We start from the raw sequence: 14,355 nt of genomic DNA, 5'->3' as shown, positions 1-14,355 counted from the left end.
TAAGTGTTATAATGAAGGCAACACGTGATTTAAATGTCTATATTAGCTATTTTAGCCTACTATCAAAAGGACTATGTGTTGCAGGCTGACGCAAATCTTCGTTGACAGAAATGTTGAAATTTACCGTAGTATTTATTGTACACACTTGTACACTATTGGTAAACTTTAGTACAATGGAAGCTTGTGTTATGTGTGACCATGTGTGTTGACATTTTGTGTTGGTTGGATTTATTTTATTTTTTTGCACCATGACTAGGGAAGGAGGTTTTTTTGTTTTTTTTTGTTTGTTTTTTTTAATGAATTTATTAATCAATCAACAAAACAATACACAACAATACCACAATAATGCAATCCAAATTCCAAAACCAAACCCGTCCCAGCAACGTTAAGAATAACAACAAACAGAGCAATTGAGGACACACAAACATGTCACGGAACAATACAAATGTAGTGAAACAAAAATGAACATTATCGACAACAGCATCAATATTAGTAATAATTTCAAAATAGCAGTGATTAAAAAAAACCCTCATTGATATTATCATTAAAAACATTTTTAAAAATTTATAAAAAAATTAGAAATGAACAATAGTGTCACAGTGGCCCACACCTGCATCCCATCTCACAAGCTTGACAACACACTGTGTCCAATATTTTCCACAAAGATATAATAAGTCATATTTTGGTTCATTTAATAGTTGAAACAAATTTAAATAATGGATCCCATATTCCAATATATGACTCATTATTACCTAAACTAAATGCAGTTTGTGGGTTCAATCCCCACCTTCTACCATCCTAGTCACGTCCGTTGTGTCCTTGGTCAAGACACTTCACCCTTGCTCCTGATGGCTGCTGGTTAGCGCCTTGCATGGCAGCTCCCGCCATCAGTGTGTGAATGTGTGTGTGAATGGGTGAATGTGGAAATACTGTCAAAGCGCTTTGAGTACCTTGAAGGTAGAAAAGCGCTATACAAGTATAACCCATTTATCATTATATCATCTCCATAGCTTGTGTATACCAGTCAGTATGAGTTGGACTATCAACAGCTATCCATTTTTTAAATGTTACCCTTATTGTTATTATGCATATTGAAAGAAAAGCATTTTTTTTGATGACACGTTACTAAATTGATGTAGATCCCCAAGAATACAAGTACTAGGGAAGTCTGTTTGCATTGGGTCATATGCTGCATTCAGAGCATAATTAGAGGTCATTGACCTGAATTACTCACATTGTCCCCTTAATGGTGACAAAATGACAGCATCAAAGTTATTTTTTTAAAGCGGATGCAATCTGCCTGCAGGCTGGGGTCCTTATTCATGACGTTTTGAGGGCCAAATTGAAGACGGGCTGTAGTTTGGACACCGCTGCATTAATCCTTACATCCCTAGGCCTATGTTCGATGGAATGACAAAGAGGCTGGACAGAAGTTGTACTGTTCAACACCCTTGTAGAAAGTATTTTTTTTACATCGTACCAGATGTTGGGGCGTTACACATTTAATTATCCGATGCTAAGATGCTGCGGTGGGTGAAAGTGCGCACCTTTTTATGCAGGTTCCCTGTGTTATGTGGCAGATGAATGGCGGATCTGTTCTTGGTTTGGCCTCTGTCAAAGCATACCGTTGAAAACTTTAGAGAGGCGCGATGAGCCGAGGAAAGAGCAAGTTGGTAAACAGTGTTCGAGGTGTGAGCGTAAGCTACGAATGGAGGAAGTCTGACATGTGATAGTAGAGAAGTGGTGTGTGCCGGCTGATGAGTAAGCTCGCACCCTCGCTGGAATGAAAAGCCTTTGTGTTCCTAATAACAGCGCTGGCAGCCGTCCAGCAGCTCTGGCCAGTGTAGGATTAGTCTTGGACAATCAGGACCGCAGGATCAAAACAAGGGACAGGAACACCAGGGTCATTCTGCTTGCTAGGATACCATCTGCCCCGCTCGCCTCCCTGCCGCAGTCTGGGGGAGGGGAGAGCGGGAGGGATGGGGGAAGGGCAGACCGGAGCTCTACAAGCAACAACAATGTTGTGGGGCGACTCTGTATGCAGCGCAGATCAGCTTTGCTCTGCTTAGGGAGAAGTACAGAGCGCCAATAAACCTTAAAGGCACTACCTTTGCATGCCGGCCCAGTCACGGGGCGGCATGGCGTAGTGGGTAGAGCAACCGTGCCAGAAACCTGAGGGTTGCATGTTCGCTCCCCGCCTCTTACCATCAAAAAAAAAAAAAAATCACTGCCGTTGTGTCCTTGGGCAGGACACTTCACCCTTGCCCCCGGTGCCACTCACACCGGTGAATTGAATAATGAATGTTAGGTGGTGGTCGGAGGGACCGTTGGCGCAAATTGCAGCCACACTTCCGTCAGTCTACCCCAGGGCAGCTGTAGCTATGAAAGTAGCTTACCACCACCAGGTGTGAATGAATGATGGGTTCTACATGTAAAGCGACTTTGGGTACTTAGAAAAGCGCTATATAAATCCCAGGTATTATTATAATATCTACGGCTTTTCACACACACACAAGTGAATGCAAGACATACTTGGTCAACAGCCATACAGGTCACACTGAGGGTGACCGTATAAACAACTTTAACACTGTTACAAATATGCGCCGCACTGTCAACCCACACCAAACAAGAATGACAAGCCCATTTCGGGAGAACATCCACACACAACAGAACAGATACCCAGAACCCCTTGCAGCACTAACTCTTCCGGGATGTTACAATATACACCCCCCGCAATCTATCAAACGGTGCGGCTTCATAGCTTACCAAAGTCGTACTAAAACATTTTGACAGAGTTTTGAGTGTTGTGTGTAATGTTCTATATTTTCAATTGAACATGTAAAATTTTGGTGTTTACTTGAGTCTAGGGCTGCAACAACTAATCGGTTAAATCGATTAAAATCGATTATAAAAATAGTTGGCGATTAATTTAGTCATCAGTTCGTTGGATCTATGCTATGCGCATGCGCAGAGGCAATTATTTTTTTCTATTTTTATTTTTTATTTTATTAAACTTTTTTTTTTTTATATACCTTTATTTATAAACTGCAACATGTACAAACAGCTGAGAAACAATAATTAAAATAAGAATGGTGCCAGTATGCTGTTTTTTTTTCCCAATAAAATACTGGAAAAGATAGAAATGTGGTTTGTCTCTTTTATCCGATTATTAATCGATTAATCGAAGTAATAAGCGACAGATTAATCGATTATCAAATTAATCGTTAGTTGCAGCCCTACTTGAGTCATATTGCAGTCTACACGTATCTCTTATGTGTGACCTCCATCTACTGGTCACACTTATCATTTCACCATGTACCAAATAAAATAGCTTCCAGGTCGGTCAGCACAACCAAAATTGTTCCGTACATTAGGCGCACCGGGTTATAAGGCGGGCTGTCGAGTTTTGAGAAAATAAAAGGGATTTTAAGTGCGCCTTATAGTCTGAAAAATACGGTAGGTGTTACCAGCTTAGGATAATTAAGTTCCTATTTACAATGGTAAAAAAATATTACAGTAATACAAAATATGTTTATTGTGTTTGAAAAAGGGTTACTTGCATTATATACTATGATTCATTAATTTGGCCAGAGCCAAAATAAAACGTTTATATATATAAAATATATAAACAAAATATAAACGTTTTAACTATTCAATATCATTGTCAAACGCCTACGATATTCTCTCTTTATATATCTGCCTTATGAGTTTAACTTTATTCTTAGTTGCATTAAAAAGGCATGTGCGGATGCCTGCAGAAACCTTGTGTCTTGGCTCGGCAACAATGTATAGTTCATGTTGAACAACATTTGGCGAGGTAATTGCTCGGAGGATTATGGATAATGAATATGCTTTTTTGATTGTTCACTTTACACACGCTGGCAAGCCGTAAAAGTGGGGTATGTACTTGTGTTTACAAATCTCCCCGCACACACGTGTGCCAGTCAAAACAAGAGCGCATTGGCATCGACAACAAAGACGCTGTGCCTCACATCCTGTCTTACTGCACTAACAAAATAAGAGTCTGAGGGGGGAACAAAAGCTTGCATTGTTATTTAATTTTGTTGAAATCTGCAGTGATGGAATGTTGCAGTACAAGGACACTCGCAATCACCCCGCACACTTGCAAAGAAATCCTACGGCGTTTGGTGCGCGAGAAGAGCCGAGACAACTCGTGGCTGCGTTACCATGACAACACGCCCGCTCACAACGCTCTGAGCATCTGACAGATCCCGGTCGAGGAGAACATGGCCGTGCTGCAACAACTTGGCCCCGTGTGATTTTATTCCTCGAGAGGACACGTTTTGAAGCCGCGATGGCGGTGCTGCGGAGGATCTTGAAGGCGTGGCAGAGGAGCCCGGAAAGTACGATAGAGTCCAGGGTAGGGATGCGCGATATGGCCTAAAATCTATATCACAATATATATTACAGCCTCCTGCCATAACAATATATCACAATATATATTATTTGCCATATTTAAAACAGATAACCAAGTGTCCTAATTTGTTTTGTTGCATCATTTCCAGTTCTATCATTTTATCAACACTATTCCTTATCTATTTGCTAATTTACTTTTGATATCTGGTTACTTTCTGTTGTAACGCCAGTGATGATTACACACAATACTTTGAGCAAAATACATTCAATGCTGCAAAATAAGTAAACCTAAGCAATAACTACTCTGATTTGAAATCCTAAAGTCATGTAAACAATTTAAAAAAGCCAACCGAAGTTATTGATATCATCACTGTCGTATCGACCATATACTGATACTATACTTGGCATTGGTCCCGTCGATATTTGTATCAATCACAAGCTTTAGCTTAGCGGTTAGCATTGCTTCTTGTATAAAGTCTGGTAAACAACAACAAAAAACATTTGTGATGAGAAGAAATATTGTTCCAATCACTGTAGTATCGACCGTATACTGATACTATACTTTGCATTTTTGCTGTCGATATTTGTATCAATCTGCCCGAGCCGTTAAACTTCAAGAGCTTTAGCTTAGTGGTTAGCATCGCTTTTTGTATAAATTCCGGTAAACAAAAAAAACATTTGTGATGAGGAGAAATATCATTCCAATCACTGTTGTATTGACCAAATACTGATACTAGGCATTGTTACTGTCGATATTTGTATCTATCTGCCCCAACCGTTAAAATTCAAGAGCTTTAGCGTAGTGGTTAGCATCGCTTCTTGTATAAATTCCGGTAAACAACAACAAAAAAACAATTGTGATGAGGAGAAATATTGTTCCAATCCCTGTAGTATCGACCATATACTGATACTATACTTGGCATTGTTGCTGCCGATATTTGTATCGATCTGCCCCACCCAATTAAATTCAATAGCTTTAGATTAGCGGTTAGCATTACTTCTTGTATAAAGTCCGGTAAACAATAAGATAAAACTATTTGTAATGAGAAGAAATATCGATCCAATCACTGTAATATCGACCATATACTGATACTATACGTGGCATTATTACTGTCGATAGTTGTATCAATCTGCCCCAACCGTTAAAATTCAAGAGCTTTAGCTTAGTGGTTAGCATCACTTCTTGTATAAATTCCGGTAAACAACAACAAAAAAACATTTGTGATGAGGAGAAATATCGTTCCAATTACTGTAGTATCGACCGAATACTGATACTAGGCATTGTTACTGTCGATATTTGTATCCATCTGCCCCAACCGTTAAAATTTGAGAGCTTTAGCTTAGTGGTTAGCATCGCTTCTTGTATAAATTCCGGTAAACAACAACAACAAAACATTCGTGATGAGGAGAAATATCGTTCCAATCACTGTAGTATCGACCATATACTGATACTATACTTGGCGTTGTTGCTGCTGATATTTGTATCGATCTGCCCCACCCAACTAAATTCAATAGCTTTAGCTTAGCGGTTAGCATTGCTTGTTGTATAAAGTCTGGCAAAAAAACAATTTGTGATGAGAAGAAATATCGATCCAGTCACTGTAGTATCGACTATGTACTGTTATTATACCGTGTTTTTCGGACTATAAGACGCACCTAAAATCCTTTGATTTTCTCAAATATCGACAGTGCGCCTCAACCAGGTGCGCCTTATGTATGTATTAATTCTGGTTGTGCTTACTGCCCTACACCAGCTTTATGTGGTACATCGTGTGATGGTAAAGTGTGACCAGTAGATGGAAGTCACACATAAGAGATACGTGTGGACTGCTGGTTGATGCCGGTTGCTCTATAAATGGCGTTAGCAAGCAAGACCATAACTTTGGTGTTTCATTGAGAATATAGAACAGTACACACTGCGCTCAAAAATCTGTTAACAATGTTTCAGTACGACTTAAGCTACGAAGCCGCACTGTTTGATGGGTTGTCGGCACATTGCGGCTACCATAGTCAGACGTACTGTGCTTTAACATTCGGGTATTATTATGGTGTGTTTATAAGGACCCCAATATGGCACCAATTAGGAGACATATTATCCTGCGTTTTGTTTCGCAATTATATGCAAAACCAACTTTTTTTTAACTTATTGGTATTGTAGCCCGGGCCATAGTCAATAAGATCCTTCTCTATCCTCTTGTTGTGGGGCATTCATTCGCTGTTGCCATTTCTACAAAGTAGCGTAATGTTATAACTTATATCTGTCAGTAGAGTCGCTATGGAAACGCCAAAAAATGACGGGGAGAAGACTCTATCGAAGTGGAGGCACGTAAATAGGACCGCCCTCAAAACAACGCATCCTGACGGTCAGAAAGTGGCTTGAAGATGGTCTTTAAAAAATAAACTATGAGAAATGCTGACAAAAGAGCCACCATTAGATGTTATGTAGACCAAAAGGAAGTGTTTTTAAAAAATATGACCCCTTTATCAACAGTGCACTTTATAATCCGATGCGCTTTATGGTCTGAAAAATACGGTTTTTCAGATTATAAATCGCAGTTTTTTTCATAGTTTGGCCGGGGGTGCGATTTATACTCTTGAGCGATTTATGTATGAAATTATTAACACATTACCGTAAAATACCAAATAATATTATTTATCTCATTCACGTAAGAGACTAGGCGTATATCAGCAATCGTCACACACACACACACACACACGTCAACCAATAGAAATTTGGCGGGGGGCGGGTGATGGCAGAAGTGCATTGTGGGAAAAAAAGATGCTACCTGCTACTACTTCCGTACCTATGAAAATGGATCATTTCAACATTGGCGGTAAATTATAAAAACTGAGAAGGGCTGAACAAAAATGGCACCGAAAAGGAAATCATATATTGCAGGTTACAAGCTGGAAGTAGTGAAATATGTAGCAGAAAACTGCAATCGAGCAGTAGAAAGAAAGTTTGGAGTAAGTGAGAAACTTGTAAGGGACTGGCGAAAAATTTCCCCCAAAAATGCGACTTATACTCTAGTGCGACTTATATATGTTTTTTTCCTTCTTTATTATGCATTTTCGGCCGAAAAATAGGGTACTTCGTATTGTTACTATTGATATTTGTATCAATCTGTTGACATTAAGGGTCTAACGGTACACAAAAATCTCGGTTCGGTACGTACCTCGGTTTAGAGGTCACGGTTCGGTTCATTTTCAGTGCAGTAAGAAAACAACAAAATATAAATTTTTTGGTTATTTATTTACCAAATTTGTGAACAATGGCTTTATCCTTTTAACGTTGGGAACACTATAATAATTCTGCCCAAAAATAGAAATAGCTCTGTGTGTGTGTTCCAATTCAATTATTTAGTGTCTCTGGATCTTGTTTAAATCTCAGCTCAGATAATACAGTTCTTGGAGAAAGGTTTTGGAGAGTAAAGCAGTACAGTCCATGTGCTGCGGTTAAGGGTGAAAATGTGTAGAGGGTTGGCTCGAGAGCCTCCTACCAGCCCAGACAGAACAGGTGGTGGGGTTCCTGGCTGGAATCTCCCAAGAACGATCCTTGGACTAGATGCTTTTTTTCCCTTAGCTCGCCATCATAAAGAGAAGCATGGCCTGTGTAAGAACCAGGACCATCCTTATAATTCATTGTTTACACAACGTGCGGTACGCTACTTATGTCCGTCTGTGCAGTGCGCTACTTAATGTGTTCTAGGGCTGCAACAACTAATCGATTAAATCGGTTAAAATCGATTATAAAAATAGTCGGCGATTAATTTAGTCATCGATTCGTTGGATCTATGCTATGCGCATGCGCAGAGGCAATTATTATTATTATTATTTTTTATTTTTTTTAAATTTAAATTTTATTTTTTATTTTTATAAACCTTTATTTATGAACTGCAACATGTACAAACAGCTGAGAAACAATAATCAAAATAAGTATGGTGCCAGTATGCTGTTTTTTTTACTGGAAAGGATAGAAATGTAGTTTGTCTCTTTTATCCGATTATTAATTGATTAATCGAAGTAATAATCGACAGATTAATCAATTATCAAATCAATAGTTAGTTGTAGCCCTAATATGTTCATGTGGAAACTCGTTCGGTACACCTCCGAACCGAACCGAACCCCCCGTACCGAAACGGTTCAATACAAATACACGTACCGTTACACCCTTAGGTACTTCAGTGTTTCCCACACATTCATTTATTTGTGGCGGCCCGCCACGAAAGAATTACGTCCGCCACAAATAGATTTTTCGGCTTTTTTTTTTATTTTTAATTTTTATTTAATTTTTTTTGTCCTGTCCAGCTTCTCAGGCAAATCATATAGTTGATGTAGATGCCCATATAGGCTGTTCAGATTTACTTTACAAAAGAGAAGTGTAGGATACTTCTCTTGTTGCCTTATTTGTATTTGACCACTACTGTTTTCTGTTTATTTGTTACTGACTGTGGCAGGACACCTCTGCCTCTGTTTCACTTTATGTTGCTGGTAAATAATATGGTTGTAGTAGTAGGCTAAAGTTAAATTATTTAGTATGCACTAATTAAAGGGGCAGAGCTTTAAGAGACATTTTAGCTTTTATATTTTATAAGATATATTTTTTGTAAGAACCACAATTAATAAATATATTTCAGTGAATAACTTATTGTTCAAAACTGTATATAAATATGTACATAAAGTGTTGTAATTATATTGTAAAATGGATGGATGGACGTTTAAAACAAAACTGTTATTATTAATTAGTAAGTATACATTTTTTGAGCCTTTTTAGAGAAAATCATATCATTGTAGTAAATTATGTAAATTACTCGATGATGTCATGGTGACCACGCCCATAGCCACGCCCCCACCGCCACGGGTATCTTGGCAGTTTATGGGAAACACTGTTAACTTGGTATTGTTAATATTGATATTTGTATCAATCTGTTGACATTCAAAGGCATGGCTTCTTGTATCCTCCTATGGACTGTACTGTAGCATGTTTAGCTATTCCTTGTCCACCAGTGATATTGGTACTTATGAGAAACGTCGTTAATTTTCCCGGCGTGGATTAGTTAGCCGCTATCTCACTCGCGTCACACCCCTCTAATCTCTAATTTGAGCACTCAGTGGGTATTTGAATGACGCTAAGGGAGGACAAGGAAGCGGGTTAAAGTAGACAGACGTCAGGTCAGACGCTCTAATTTGAGACTAAGCTGGTCGGTTGTGGCTGGAAGAAAAAAAACAAAACAAGGAAAAGAGAGGCTGATGTAATGTGTAACATTATCTCCTTTCTTTGTTGATGCTTGTGTGCGCATATGTGCACATTAAGTGTGTGCATTAGCAGTGAGGGCCAACCTGCTGGCTCTCATCAATAATTCACCAGTGCATCTCTCCTCCTCACCACATCCCCTCCCCCAACTACCTCTGTCTCATCACCTCGTCTCCCCGCTTACCCGCTCTCCTAAACACCACGCCCTTCATTACCCACCACGCTCATGTTCCCCCCCCCCCCGCTATGTGTTTACATCGTTTCTTGTTTAGTGCATTGGATGGAAGTGAAATTAAAGAGGGGTTTTGGTTCGGTTATTTTTTGCCCAGTGTGGTGACGGTAGACGCCGGTGAGGTACAAAACAACGCAATGAGAGACTACTGCCATGACACTGAAGTCCTAAAAACACCATGTTTGTATGCCCATTAGCGCAGCAACTAATATTCCATGACGAGTGGACGTAAAAATGAGTGGACTACTAAATTACTACTTTATTTTCAATAATGCACGTTTTCCTCACATGCACAGTTGTTAAAAAAATATCAATTTAAACTTGCAAAAAATAAGGTCTTTGTACACATAAAAACCCATTCACTGGCCATCAAGCACTTTTTGTCCAATCAATCAAAAGACTGATAGGATTTTTTGTGTACCTTAATAATATGATTCAGGGCACTTGTCATTTATTGGCCTGCAACACGTTGTAAAGGCAAAATAAAAACATCCCAGACTATTAATAATTGTACATGGTAATTGGGATTTGTTTAATATTTTATATATTATATGAAAATATCAAATAATAAAATATATATGAGTATATATGGTATACTGTGTATATATAATAGTGTTGTACAGTATTAGTATAGTACCACGATACTAATGAATCATATTCGGTACTATACCGCCTCTGAAAAGTACCGGTCCGCCACGCCCCCGTCGGCGTCACGTCGTGACATTGCTTGTTTTACGAGCAGACGAGCATGTTCGGCAGCGCGCAATCACGGAGTACTTACAAGCAGACACAGTGTGTAAACAGAAAAGGGAGAACGGACACATTTTGGCTTAAAAACTAACGATAAAGGTGAAGTTATAACACTGAAACGCCCTCAGGAAGAGGTGCTTTAAGACATGGCTAGCTAGCTAGCGGCTAAAGTCCAGCCCCAGTCTGCAGTGTGTTAGCTACTTTTGAATCACTAATCCTCGTCTCCATGGCAACAAATAAAGTGAGTTTCTTACAAGTATCATCCCTGCAGGACGAGGAATAGCTAAACATGCTTCACTACACACCGTAGCTCACCGGAGTCACAATGTAAACAAACGCCACTGGTGGATCTACACCTAACATCCTCTGTAATGATACCAAGTACAGTAGCGTATCTAGTTGATACTACTATGATTACGTCGATATTTTTTGGCATCACAACATCTTCTTTCATTTAAAACATTTTTATATTTTGTTTATAAACTCAGGAAATATGTCCCTGGACACATGAGGACTTTGAATATGACCACAATGTATGATCCTGTAACTACTTGGTATCGGATTGGTACCCAAATTTCTGGTATCATCCAAAACTAATGCAAAGCATCCAAACAACAGAAGAATAAGTGATTATTACATTTTAACAGAAGTGTAGATAGAACATGTTCAAAGAGAAAGTAAGCAGATATTAACAGTAAATGAACAAGTAGATTAATAATCCATTTTCTACCACTTGTCCTTTATAATTTTGACAAAATAATAGAATGATAAATGACACAATATGTTACTGCATACATAAGCAGCTAAATTAGGAGTCTTTGTTTGTTTACTTACTAATAAAAGACAAGTTGTCTTGTATGTTCATTATTTTATTTAAGGACAAACTTGCAATAAGAAACGTATGTTTAATGTACCGTAAGATTTTTTGTTCAAATAAAGCCAATATTGCAAATGTTTGTGGTCCCCTTTATTTAGAAAAGTATCGAAATAATTTTGGTATCGTTGCCAAAATATTGGTATAAGTTGGTTTTGCATAATATTGTGAAACAAAACGCCGGATAATGTCTGCTAATGGGTGTCATTTTGCGGTCCTTATACACACACCATAGTAATACTTGTATCTCTGACTACGGTAGCCGTAACGGGCCGACAATCCATCAAGCGGCGCGGCTTCAAATACGTACTAAAACATTTTGACAGATTTTTGAGTGCCGTGTGTAATGTTCTTTATTTTCAATGGAACATTTAAAGTTTTGGTGTTGTTTACTGGCGTCATATTGCAGTCTACACGTGTGTCATATCTACTGGTCACACTTATGATTACACCATGTACCAAATAAAATTGCTTCGAGGTCAGTAAGCACAACCAGAATTATTCCGTACCGGGTTACAAGGCGCACTGTCGATTTTTGAGAAAATGAAAGGATTTTAAGTGCGAAAAATAAACCATTTTCATGTAAAAACACTTATTTTCCAGATGTGGCGGCTATGATTTTGCTGTGGCGGTTACATTAGTGGAAAACCCTGCTCGTTTGACAGTTGTCCTAAATATTTCCATGGAAGTTTGGTTTTCATATTGTTGTTTAGAAAGAATCAGGTGATTGTGTTGTTCAACTGTCTTCCCATTGTCTACCTACTTCTTCATTTTGCAACCTTCCACAGCCGACAAAGCCAAGTAAACACTCTGATATGCGGAAGAATTCATTTATAACCCCACCCCCTACTCTCTCTCTTTCCCTCTCACACACACACACACACACACACGCACACACACACACACACACACACACACACACACACACACACACACACACACACACACACACACACACGCACACGCACACGCACACACACACACGCACACACAGCCTATGTAGGTCATCATGACTCACTCCTTTATGCTTCAAAAGCTGAATCCCTGCTCAGTTTCTCTATCTTGAGTCCTTTCTGTGTTGCGTAAGAGAGGTGTACATTCAAATTGGCAGCAAAAAATATTTTCTTTCTAAGTTATATTATTGCTTCTTAGCTCGTAAACATGATTGGGCTTTTTTTTTTTTTTTTTTTTTAATAACCTTTACACATTCAGTTCAGTGGGTCCCGTGTTTGATATGAATAGCTGCAAATACTAGAAAACATTGTGGGTTATCTCCAGCAACCATAAAAACATGATCTAATCTAATATGACTTTTACACTCGTGTTTGTACAGTGCACCACTTTCATTTGCAATCATTTGTAAACATGGGATTTTGTGCACAATGCTGTGTTCATTTATATCAGGTGTGTCCAAAGTGCAACACGGGAGCCATTTTTCTATTGGCCTGCGACACATTCTAAAGACAAAATAAACACATCCTGGATTAGAACACGACACAAAAGAATAGAAGATTTCCAGGCATGTGGACGCTGAAATACGCAAGCTGAACTTAGATGCTATTGTTAGCATGCTAACAATTAGAACGTGTCAAGTACCAAGTTATGTGACTATGAAACGTACACATGTGGAATTAGCTTTAAAAAAAAAAAGTTAGCATGCTAATTAGGGCTGTGAATCTTTGGGCTCCACACAATTTGATTAAATTCTTGTCTCGTTTTCCGATTCAAAATCAATACTTTAGATAAACAGCTCTATTAGATGTTTATACTACTTGAAATAAACAGTTTTTTCTAAAGTGTCTGGACAGGACAGATGTTTGGGGAAAGAAAAATAAATGTTAGATTTTTTTTTTAATCGATTCGGAATCGTTACACATAAGAATTGCGATTCCTTCGAAAAATATATTTTTTGACACCCCTAATACTAATAGTTAGCTTGTGTCAAGTACTAAATTATGTTATTCTAAGGCGTCGGGCTGCAAAATTAGCAAAAAAAAAAAAAGTTAGCAGGGTAATGTTAGCATGCTAACAGTTAGCTTATGTCGAGTATTAAATTGTATGACTGAGGCATTCGGCTGCGAAACTGGCAAATAAAGTTAGCATGGTAATGTTTGCGTGCTACCAGTTGGCATGTGTCAAGTACCAAGTTCTATGACGTTGAGGAGTTCGGCTGCAAAATTGGCCAAAAAAATTTGCATGGTTACGTTAGCATACTAACAGTTAGCATATGTCGAGTATTAAATTCTATGACTCTGAGGCGTTCGGCTGCAAAACTGGCAAAATAAAGTTGCCATGTTAATGTTTGTGTGCTAACAGTTGGCATGTGTCAAGTACCAAGTTCTATGACGTTTAGGCGTTCGGCTGCAAATTTGGCAAAAAAAAGTTAGCATTGGTAAAGTTAGCATAGTAACAGTTAGCATATGTCAAGTATTAATTTCTATGACTCTCAGGCGTTCGGCTTCAAAACTGGCAAATACAGTTAGCATGGTAATGTTTGCGTGCTACCAGTTGGCATGTGTCAAGTACCAAGTTCTATGATGTTGAGGCGTTCGGCTGCAAAATTGGCCGAAAAAGTTAGCATGGTAACGTTAGCATAGTAACAGTTAGCACATGTCAAGTATTAAATTCTATGACTCTGAGGCATTCGGCTGCGAAACTGGTAAATAAAGTTAACATGGTAATGTTTGCGTGCTAATAGTTGGCATGTGTCAAGTACCGAGTTTTATGACGTTTAGGCGTTCGGCTGCAAAATTGGCCAGAAAAAGTTAGCATGGGCGACAGGTGCATTGGACACCGAGTGGATCTAGCATAATATTGTGAGAGTCCAGTCCATAGTGGATCTAACATAATAGTGAGAGTCCAGTCCAT

The 14,355-nt window shown here is 38.7% G+C and overlaps 1 protein-coding gene across 2 annotated transcripts in view; it reads left to right on the top strand.

The window, feature by feature from the left end:
* Window positions 1-14,355, top strand: part of ankrd11 (ankyrin repeat domain 11) — a 252,845-nt gene that overhangs the window by 128,791 nt on the left and 109,699 nt on the right. The window lies entirely within an intron of this gene.

Source organism: Entelurus aequoreus, linkage group LG02 (genome assembly GCF_033978785.1).
Source record: "Entelurus aequoreus isolate RoL-2023_Sb linkage group LG02, RoL_Eaeq_v1.1, whole genome shotgun sequence".
Lineage (NCBI taxonomy): Eukaryota > Metazoa > Chordata > Actinopteri > Syngnathiformes > Syngnathidae > Entelurus > Entelurus aequoreus.
Note: the sequence above shows the minus strand (reverse complement) of the source record. Positions and strands in the feature narration are given on the sequence as shown.